Source organism: Perognathus longimembris, chromosome 9 (assembly GCF_023159225.1).
Source record: "Perognathus longimembris pacificus isolate PPM17 chromosome 9, ASM2315922v1, whole genome shotgun sequence".
In the NCBI taxonomy this organism is placed as follows: Eukaryota; Metazoa; Chordata; class Mammalia; order Rodentia; family Heteromyidae; genus Perognathus; species Perognathus longimembris.
Window position 1 is genome coordinate 40,276,204 of NC_063169.1, and position 10,440 is coordinate 40,286,643.

Consider the following 10,440-nt stretch of genomic DNA (forward strand, 5'->3'; position numbering starts at 1 on the left):
AACTCTTTTGGGGGCTGGGGATATGGCCTAGTGGCAAGAGTGCTTGCCTCATATACAGAGGCCCTGGGTTCAATTCCCCAGCACCACATATACAGAAAATAGCCAGAAGTGGCACTGTGGCTCAAGTGGCAGAGTGCTAGCCTTGAGCAAAACGAAGCCAGGGACAGTGATCAGGCCCTGAGTCCAAGCCCCAGGACTGGCCAAAAAAAAAAAAAGTGCTGGAGCATAGTCTAGCAGTAGAACCCCTGTCTAGCAAGCTTAGGCCCTGAGTTCAAACCCCAGTATGAGAGAGAGAGAGAGAGAGACAGAGAAAGAGAGAGACAGAGAGAGAAATAGTGAACATTATGTCATTCTTAGGTTTAAATATTCCATGTTGAGCCAATGAATATATCTGAGAGACATCAGTGTTATTGCAAACAGATTGTATTTGGTGGTCAGTTTGGATCAGCCATTATACTGACCACTCCAGGTATGTAGTTTGTGGCAAGTTATTTAATAGCTTTAGGATTCAATTTCTTGGCTCTCAGAATGGTGCTATACAAATAAGATGGCTTATGAGAAGGTAAATATTACAGAGCCCACCACTCAGATGCTATCAACAAATGTTAGTTTCTCCTTAATGCAAACCAGTCTATGGCAGTGTTTAATTCTTTCTCTGGTGCAGGCTTAGAAAAGAGATCTCTTCATCAGAACAATGGCTTTACAAGTGGAAGGTAGTTTGCCAAAGTCAAAAGGGAAATATTTGTTTTCCATTCAAATGCCTTTGGCTTCATTGTAAGGTTTCTCTTGCAAGCTTGCTGACCTTAAGCAGAGTACTCCTGAGGAAGAACTGTCAGCAAGGAGCCAGTGCAATAATGAGAAGAATCAGTTCATGAAATAATCTATTCTTGTGATGTCTTTAGCCCTCTCTCAAAGTCTTGTGGTTGGAAGTAGATCAAATAAATGAAGCCCCTTAGAGGCTTTAAAAATAAAAACTCCCTTGGAGGTTTGTTCATAGATGCTGGCTTGCTAAAAGGCTACATTTCCCAATGATTTTAGTCTATTTTTATTGATGGAATTTCAGTTACATGCAGTCAATTGCAAATTTTTCTAACACCATAGTATTGGCTCAAAGCTTTTACTAATTATGAGAGATGCTGTGGAGAATCATAATAAGGGGATTTTAAATGCTTTGATTAAAATGACATTCACAGAACTGACATTTAAATGGATAATTTGATTCTTCTTCCATGCTATAAATTAAGCCATATTTTACATTGTACATGAGGGAAAAATTGGAGGATTCTAGGAGGAAACTACTATTCCCAGAAGGAGCAGCAAGAACAGCAGTCTATTTATAGTGCTTAGTGTTTAAAGAAAAAGTGCTGTTGTTTTACAGGGAACTTCCTTTTTCCACTACTGGGGATCGAACTCATGGCCTGTAATAGGTAAATGCACAACTAACCATATTCTGAGTCCTCTGGTCATTTTTACTTTGTTGTTCTTATAGGGTCTCATGCTAAATTTCCAGAGTTGGCCTCAGTTCACCATTGGTACTCCTGCCTTTGCTTTCTGAGTAGCTGGGATTGCAGGTATACATCACAGTGCTGGGCCCAGAGAACTCTATTTTTATGTGATGTAAACATATGACTGGTTGAGTAAATGGCTTTACATTTACAAATGGATTTACATTCTTCAGCATTTCCCTACCGTGATTTATGTTTTGGGTGATGTGATATGACAGAAAACATTAGACTGTAGAGCTTAATAAAAGTTCTTGCTTTTAGTCTCAGATGGCTGACTGTTTAATTTGGGTGGGGAATCTGTTTTCTCCAATATAATATAGGAATAGCTCATAAAATGTTGAAAAAAATGTGAGAAGACATCTAGTATTGGTACTAGTATCTAGCAAGCAGTCAATAAATAGCTATTTTTTACATGGTTCGCGATAATTATTCTTTTCTATTTTGAAGGTCATGTCAAGGAGAATGGCATATGAAATCTGTGCCAAATAAGACATATGCTGGAAAGAGACATTTATAGCTATTGGGAAAGTGAATCAACAAAAAAAGGGAAGAGCATTTTTTTAAACTGTCGACTATTTTTACATGATTTTTTTATATTTTTTTATTCTTTTGCTATTATTAGGAGGGCTTAAACTCAGGGCATCTTGTTCTCACTCAGCATGTTTGTTCCTGGTGCTCCACGACTTGAGCCATCAGGGAAGAGTTTGATGCTTGGAAGCCCTGCACCTCCTGGTGAGGAATAAGCTCATTTACTTACAGAGTATGTAGTTAGTGTAGTACTGGCCTCTAGGCCTTGCCTCCAGGATGTGTGTTTGTGATAGATGAGAAAAGCCTGGAGCACACTCAGTCTAAAGCATATGGTATTCATGACCTCCTCCCACACACAAGGAGGTAAATTGTTATGTGGGGCCTGAAAGCCTAAGCATCCACCCATAGGAAAGTATACTAGTGTATTTGGTGCAACATGGAACTAAGGACTCTTAATTCCACAATCTCTAAATCCTGTGGGTTGTTTTTTTTTATAACTTCCTTCTCCCCAGGGGGAGGTAAACCACTGGAAAGAACCTATAAGCACTGAGACAAGCAGGCAGAATAATTATGTCCCTCAGTTTCCCCTAGATAGTGCAGAGTCAATGTTCTGTTTTGTTCCTCTATACTATGATATGCTCAGGGATCATTCCAAGGCATGAATACTTACTGCCTCTGGGAAAGCCAACTTGGAGATTTGGGGAGCAAGTGACCATCTGCCCAGCTGACAGGAACCAAAGATCTATGTATCAAGCAGCAGCTCCTGGAACAAAGAAGGAAAGCTACTCCAGTGAAAGAAGCCCAGAAACAGACAAATGAACCTTTCTACAAGTAACTCCAGCTAGTTTATTTCTATCTGAGTAGCACTAGTGATCAGGTCTATTGTCCTGAGCACATGAGTGAATGTGTGGCTACAGAGTTGAACCTCCAGTCTGGGGATAAGAAGTAGCACTTCAACAAGTCGACTATATTGTCCTGCCTGACCACTGAAAATATTTTGACTGAAAGACCTCAGGAAGTTTAAACTTCCAATCAACAACTAGGTTTCAAACGCACAAATCCCATGGCACAGAAAATAGATGGAAAAACAGAGGAACATAAGTCCTTCAAAACAACTCCACAACTAAGTGAAGTGAGCCAGACCCAAAGAAACATGGACTCAATGGTCTCCCTCATAGGTAATAATTAGTACAGGTTTAGGCTAGTCACAGCAGAGGATCACAAGAGCCCAATAGCTATACCCTTATGAATACAAAAGATGATGCTAAGTGAAATGAACTCCATGTTATGGAAACGACTGTTATATCACCATTGTAATTACTTTCAACATGCCAGGTGAAACTGTAGCTTCTATTATTGATGATCCTCTTGTATCCCCTTCCTGTGGTTGTACCTGCACTATCTCTGTATCTTATCTGAGTACATTGGAAACCGTATATACAAGTATTAGAACTAGGAAACTGAAAGGGAATACCAAAATCGAGAGACACAGGGTAAAAAAGACAAACGATTACAAAAGAAATACTTGCAAAACTGTTTAGTGTAAATCTACTGAACAACTCATGGGGGGGAAAGGGAAAGGGAGAGGGGGAGGGAAGAATGAGGGAGGAGGTAACAAACAGTACAAGAAATGTATCCAATGCCTAACGTTTGAAACTGTAACTGCTCTGTATATCAGTTTGACAATAAAAATTTAAATTAAAAAAAAAACAACTCCCCAATAACAAATACAAATGACAATAAAGTGGATGAAAGCTGAGACAAAAATTCAAAACTGATTTTTAAGAACAATTAATGAATTTTAAAAGGAATTTTAAAATGCCTGAATGAATTCTAAGAAACTCAAATAAAAAGGCTGATTAAAATAAACACAATCTAGGACATTGATAGAAGAATTCAATAAACATAAAATTTCTGAACAAAAAACAAATGGAAATATTTGAAATGAAGAACTCAACAACTCAAATAAAAAAACACACTTGAAAGTCTCTCCAGTCCAAGACAGAAGGCTGGGGCTTGAACAAGATAATTGTGGTAGAACATGCGGACAAGAGTAGAGAACATAAATGAAGTATGAATGCAACATTCATTAGCCCTGGGCCACCATTAAAAGACTGAAAGAATTATTCATAGATGTAGAACAAAAAGAATGGTTTAGGATATTGGCATAGAAAATACATTCAATAAAATAATAGCAAAAAAAAAATCACAAAGCTTGAGAAATATATGGTCACTCAGATATAAGAATCTTGTAGAACCTCAAATAGATAAGACCAGAAAAGAACTTCCTCACAATATAGTAAATACATTATAGTTAAAATGTTAGGCATATAGAAAAAGGAAGTGATAGTGAAAGCTATACCTGTAAAGGCAAATTTATAAGAGTATACCAAGTTTCTCAACAAAAGTTTAAAATCAGAAGTGCATGGAATGATGTATTTAAGCCCTGAAAGAAAAAAAAAACTGCTAATCTTGGTTACTGTGCCCAGAAAAGTTATCCTTCATAATTACAGGATGAGTAAAAATCTTCCATGACAAATTAAAAAAAATATCATGACCACCAAAAACATGCCATAGGAGATAGTTATATGAATTCTACACACAGAAAAGAAGATAAGCACAACCACAAAAATATAAGAAAGAACTTGTTGGGGAGGGGGTTCAGGCAGGAGAAACTGGGAGAAAATGGGGAAAAGGTGACACTGTCCAAAAGAATTGTACTCATTACCTGACTTAAGTAACTAAGTCAAAATAAATGTCTTTATGCATTAAAAATATGGGAAGATATATAAAATTAAGAGTAAGGAAAATTAAGCACTATATAAATAAAATAGTGAATGCTCTCTAAACTGAAAATTCTAAAACTTTTAAGAAAACAAGTTGAGGGAGATAGTAGTGTTGTGCCAAGTCGCAAGACCACCCCCAAGAAGACCACCGAGATTCAAACACTCCGAAATGCAAAAGCAAGGCAAGGTTTTATTTAACGAGCTGCCAACTCGGGCCTCGTCCTACCCACCGACACAGCGGAGGTTAGGAGGAAGCCCCGAGCTGTGATTACACAGGGCTTATAAAGGCAAAGAACAAGGTTACAACAATCAGCTGTGCAAGCGAGATTAGAACACAGGTACAAATCTGATTGGCTCAGGGTTCGATTCTAAAATGGGGTTCACGTGGTGGGGCCTGACTTCAAAGTCTGGCACCTCATTTCCCCCTTTTTCTTTTTGGTACCTTGGGAGCCAATCATGGCTCCATTCTGTCCATTTCAATGGCTTGCATGTCTAGGGGATGACATAGAGGTAAGGCATGGGCCAGTAGGGCCCAATGTAGTAACCAAAGGGCTTGTCACAATTTCTTACAAGAATAGTCTCTGTACCTCTGTTTTGCATGTCTCTAGTTTATCCTGCCTCATCTTCCCAAAAACAACTCTGGTCCCTTGATTTTAAAGGGGGGCTGATGGGTGAAGATCATCCATCTTCTGTAACTTCTTCAGGCTGACTCAGGGGCGTAGACCTTACCTAGCCAGGAACCTATAACCTTAGTCTACTTTTCCAAGGGACTGCAGGATTATTGCAAACTGAAAATTAACTTTCAGCTATACAGACTTACCATTAGCTGTATAGTGTTTAGTATCCAAATGTAAGCAACAGAATAATACATAAACTTCTCAACTGTGCTCTAAGGGTCGGGTGGCTATACCCATATTCCTGAGCAAGCCCAAAACTCCCTAAAATAAGGGGTTCACCTCACTTTGAAGTGAGCTGCCAAAATAACATCAACACTAGCCAGGGTAGTAAGGAAAGAAGGCAAAAAGAAAATTATAACAATATTCAGTCTAACTTTCTTTTCTTGAGGCGAAGGCGAAGCGGCTGAGTTGGGTGCTTGGAGACCTCCCATGTTCCATCACGGTAGTTGTCATCCAGGGCAAAGGGGTCAGCTGGCCTGGCGTGGAAGCAATGAACCCAAGTGGCGATGCCATCTAGGGTCCCTTCCACCGTGGTTAATCTGTTGATTGGGGGCATTGGCAAGCTGACAGGCCTTTAACAGATCTCAATAAGGACACAACACAATCTCAGGTCTACAAGCTTTCTTTCCTAAACAGATGTATCAGCTTAAAATTCTTACTGCCAGTCAGGGCTTTGAGTAAATGCAGGGGGTGAGATTTTAATCTATCCTCTCATTTGACAAACTTACCCTTACTAACCACTATCACAGATGACTGGCAAATTCCTGCCCAGTAGACAGACATGGGCATTGGAAAGGCATGCTTATGAACTATTCTTCTAGGACTTCCCGGCTTTAACTTTTGAAAGGCCAACAGTAGTGACTCTAGGATCTGACACCATCTCTGCCATCCAAGCAGTGGCTTACTGCCTCTGGATGCTCCATCACTTTTGTCCCAGGAGGAGTGATTTTTGACTTGGACTCAGGGCCTGAGTGCTGTCCCTCAGCTCTCCAGCTCAAGACTAGCACCATACCACTTTTGAGCTCCACACCACTCCGTTCCCAGCACTCTGCTGGCTGATTAGAGACAAGTCTCTCACAGGGACCTTTCTTTGCCCGGGCTGGCTTCGAACCGCAGATTCAGATCAATGAGTCTTATAAGGGGCCACTTTACTCCAATTATAAGCAACAAGGTGGTCCACACAGAAGTAGTTTTTAAGCATGCTCTCTTACCTGGAACTTATTAAGGGTCAGTATTAGATCTTGACAAACTTGTAGGAATCACCTGTGCTTCTCTGTGGGCCTGCTGGAAACTGTTACAAAAAACCTACAAAGAAGCTGGAATGGCAATTAAACATTTTGGTAGCCATAATTCTCCTTTTCTCACTTTGCAATAATTATTTAGGACAATTTTACTTCCAAATTTCTTATCTAGAAATGTATTCTTGATTTCCAAAGCCTGTCTAACACTAACACAACACTTTAGCTTTTATCTGCATCGGAAAAACTGAAGCTCACAGGCATTCTGAAACCAGGTGCCGCCCTTTGCTTACGGGCTGCTTGTTTCAAAAGAGCCTCTTTTTTTTTTTTTTCTTCAGTCCCAGTTACTGCATGGCATGAAGACCTTTGAATTTAAACTTAGTTTTGCATCATACTGCAGTCTTGAACATGTTCACACTCACACATGCACACACACATACATTTTCAAAAGATCTTAAAGCGCACTGAATAAGCATCGGCCGTACATTTTAAGACAAAAACCTTTAACAAATGATTTTAGCATTCTCCAGCCTCATTTTCCAGGGCTTGATAGTTTTAGTAAAACATTTTTAGTCTTAGTAAAACATTTTAGCGCACCAAACAATTTTCGGCTTAAGAAGGCTGGGTGGGGGTCCCCCTAGAGTTCTTTTTTGCGGACATTCTCACTGATTGACTGATTGTGGGCTGTCACCTGTACATCTTTCCAGTGAGCTAAAGTCAAGTCCAGGGGAGTGGAAGGAACGTTCCCCATCATCCGTTTGTCAGTCAGGCACAGTGCAAGAAAGAAACACACAAAAATGAGCTATCTCCTTAACCTCCCTCCAGTGAGCTAGGATCAAGTCTAGGGGGTTAGATAGAGGTCCTCAAGATAGAACGTTATCCATAGCTCTGATCAGATGTTCAGTCCAAAAGGCTACAAAAAACAAATAATTAATACAAAAGGAGGAAAACACACAGGCCTAAGAAAAGCTACGAGTTGGAGATCTCCCAAGCTGGCCCACAACCTCCTACAAGGGTGCAGAAGGAATGGACCTGAGTTGGCCCACAACCTCCTGCAAGAAGGAGTGGACCCGAGTTGGCCCACAACCTCCTGCAAGGGTGCAGAAGGAGTGGACCCGAGTTACGAGTTGGAGATCTCCCAAGTTGGCCCACAACCTCCTGCCAGGGTACAGGAGGAGTAGACCGAAGCAAAAGCAAAACAGACAGATAAATTACAGGACAAGACAAATGAACAGCGCTGTTTTCTTACCTTAGGAGTCTGGGATCTCGGGGTCTCTGGGGCTATCCCGGACGAGCCCCCAAATGTTGTGCCAAGTCACAAGACCACCCCCAAGAAGACCACCGAGATTCAAACACTCCGAAATGCAAAAGCAAGGCAAGGTTTTATTTAACGAGCTGCCAACTCGGGCCTCGTCCTACCCACCGACAGAGCGGAGGTTAGGAGGAAGCCCCGAGCTGTGATTACACAGGGCTTATAAAGGCAAAGAACAAGGTTACAACAATCAGCTGTCCAAGCGAGATTAGAACACAGGTACAAATCTGATTGGCTCAGGGTTCGATTCTAAAATGGGGTTCACGTGGTGGGGCCTGACTTCAAAGTCTGGCACCTCAGTAGAAGATGAAAATTTTTTCCATGTTCATTGAATAGAATTAATACTGTAAAACTGAAAGCAAGCTGCAGATACAAAGCACTCATCATAACATTCCATTGTCATTTTTGTTTAAAGAGGAAAATCAATCTTCAAATTCATCTGGGAGCATAAAAGACCCCAAGTTGTCAAAGCAACCCCACACACAAAAGAAAGAAATTCTGACTTTAGATTACACTACAGAGCCATGTTAACAAAAATAGCATGATGCTGGCACAAAAACAAGGATGTAGACTGACTGAATAAAATATCCCAGACATATTTCTGTTAGTTTTTTAAAGTAGGTAGCTGGTAAAGGAGAACACCACGCGGTATTCAGGCAGGAAAGAAAATTTATTACCGAACTGCTGGCCTGTGGCCAAGATGATCCGTGACCCGAGAGAAAGGAGGGAGAGAGAGAGAGAGAGAGAGAGAGAGAGAGAGAGAGAGAGAGAGAGAGAGAGAGAGAGAGAGAGAGAGAACGACCCCCACCCAGCCCTGCCTTATATCTAGGGAAGCGACAAGGGGTGAGGCCAGGTAGATTAGGATGTGACCTCAGGGAAAGGGGAGGTAACTGCCTCCAGGTCTGCAGGTTACCCAGGTAACTGGGTGGAGACTTAATGAGGTGGGGGCATCTACATGGAGCCCTCAGGGAGAGGACCTAACATTCCAGCCTTTTAATAGTTATGAAAAAGGGCGAAGACTCTCTCTGGCTGCTTCCTGCTGGCAAGGGGCATTGGCATTAGGGGTAAAAGGCAGAAATGTGGCCTCTCCTGGAGAAGGCGAGCAGCAGGGTCCCTTGGTGGTAGATGCCAGTCCTTGAAAGAAGCCTGGAAGAAGTCTCATGAGGCAGAGGCTGGACAAAAAATTATTAAGGCAAAAGGAAGGGCTTAGGGCACAAAATTAAAAATTGGGTGACTTGGCTAGTTCTTATACTCAGGTATGGACATTAGATGGACAAGCTACTATCTCTTGATCCCCCAGCTCTGATTAATTTTGAAAGGGTGAGACAAAGTGACTCCATTTTGGATGCGATCATTTTCCTCTTACTCCACTCCATGATACTTGTTCCCAGAACTGGCTGAGTCCCAGTGGTCTAGGTGCTTGTTGCTGGGATGGCTTGCCCTCACTGGCATTCACAGGATTTGAACTCAGGGCCTGGGCACTGTCCCTGAACACTTCTGCTCGAGGCTAGTACTCTACCACTTGAGCTCCACTTCCAGCATTTGGCTGGTAAGAGATAAGTCTCTTCAGCCATGCTTCCAGCCTGGCTCTTCGCTGATTAATTGGGAGATGGAGTTTGAGAGAGATTTTCAGCCCTGGCTGGCTTCGAACTGCAATCCAAGGCATCTTTGCCACAAAAGCCCTTTTTGATTTCCAATTAAAACAACAAGGAGAACAAGGGGACTAGAGCTTACCTGTACCTTGTCAAGAATTGACTAAATACTTGCCAGAATTCTGCAATGACAAAACTCAGTAGATGTGATGAGTTTTAGCACAGATATATAGCTAGATGGACATACTAACAAATAACGTTTACACATACACACGGAACACACATACACACTGTGCACATAGGTTTTACAGCATGCAAAATGAATTTCAGCAGTAGACTCTTTCAGAATTCCAATAGTAAATGACATTTTTTTGTCCAATATTTTAGAACCACGTGGTCGGTTAGAAAAACAATTTTGCTAGCAAACAACAATTTTCAGATTATAAAATGGAGAAACCATATTTTGATAAACTCTAGTGGGATGCCATGTTGAGGGGGGTGGCAGGAGGACACAAACACACTAATAGAGAACAAGTGGCATGGCATAATGGCGCCTGAGCTGATGCCTGTTAAACCCAATATCTACCACGTGGTCAATGCTAGAGAAAAGAACTTTTAGATATCTTTGCTGACAAAGCACATTGGTGGTCAAGCCTCAGTTTCGAAGGTCTGTGAAAAGAGGCAGCTTTGTGAGCAAGGCATGTTATCAGGATGGTACAACTTGGAGTTTTTATAAAGTAAGCAAGTAAGCAGATGAGAGAGGGAGAAAAAGGAAGAGAAAGAGAGCCTGAATATAAGTGAC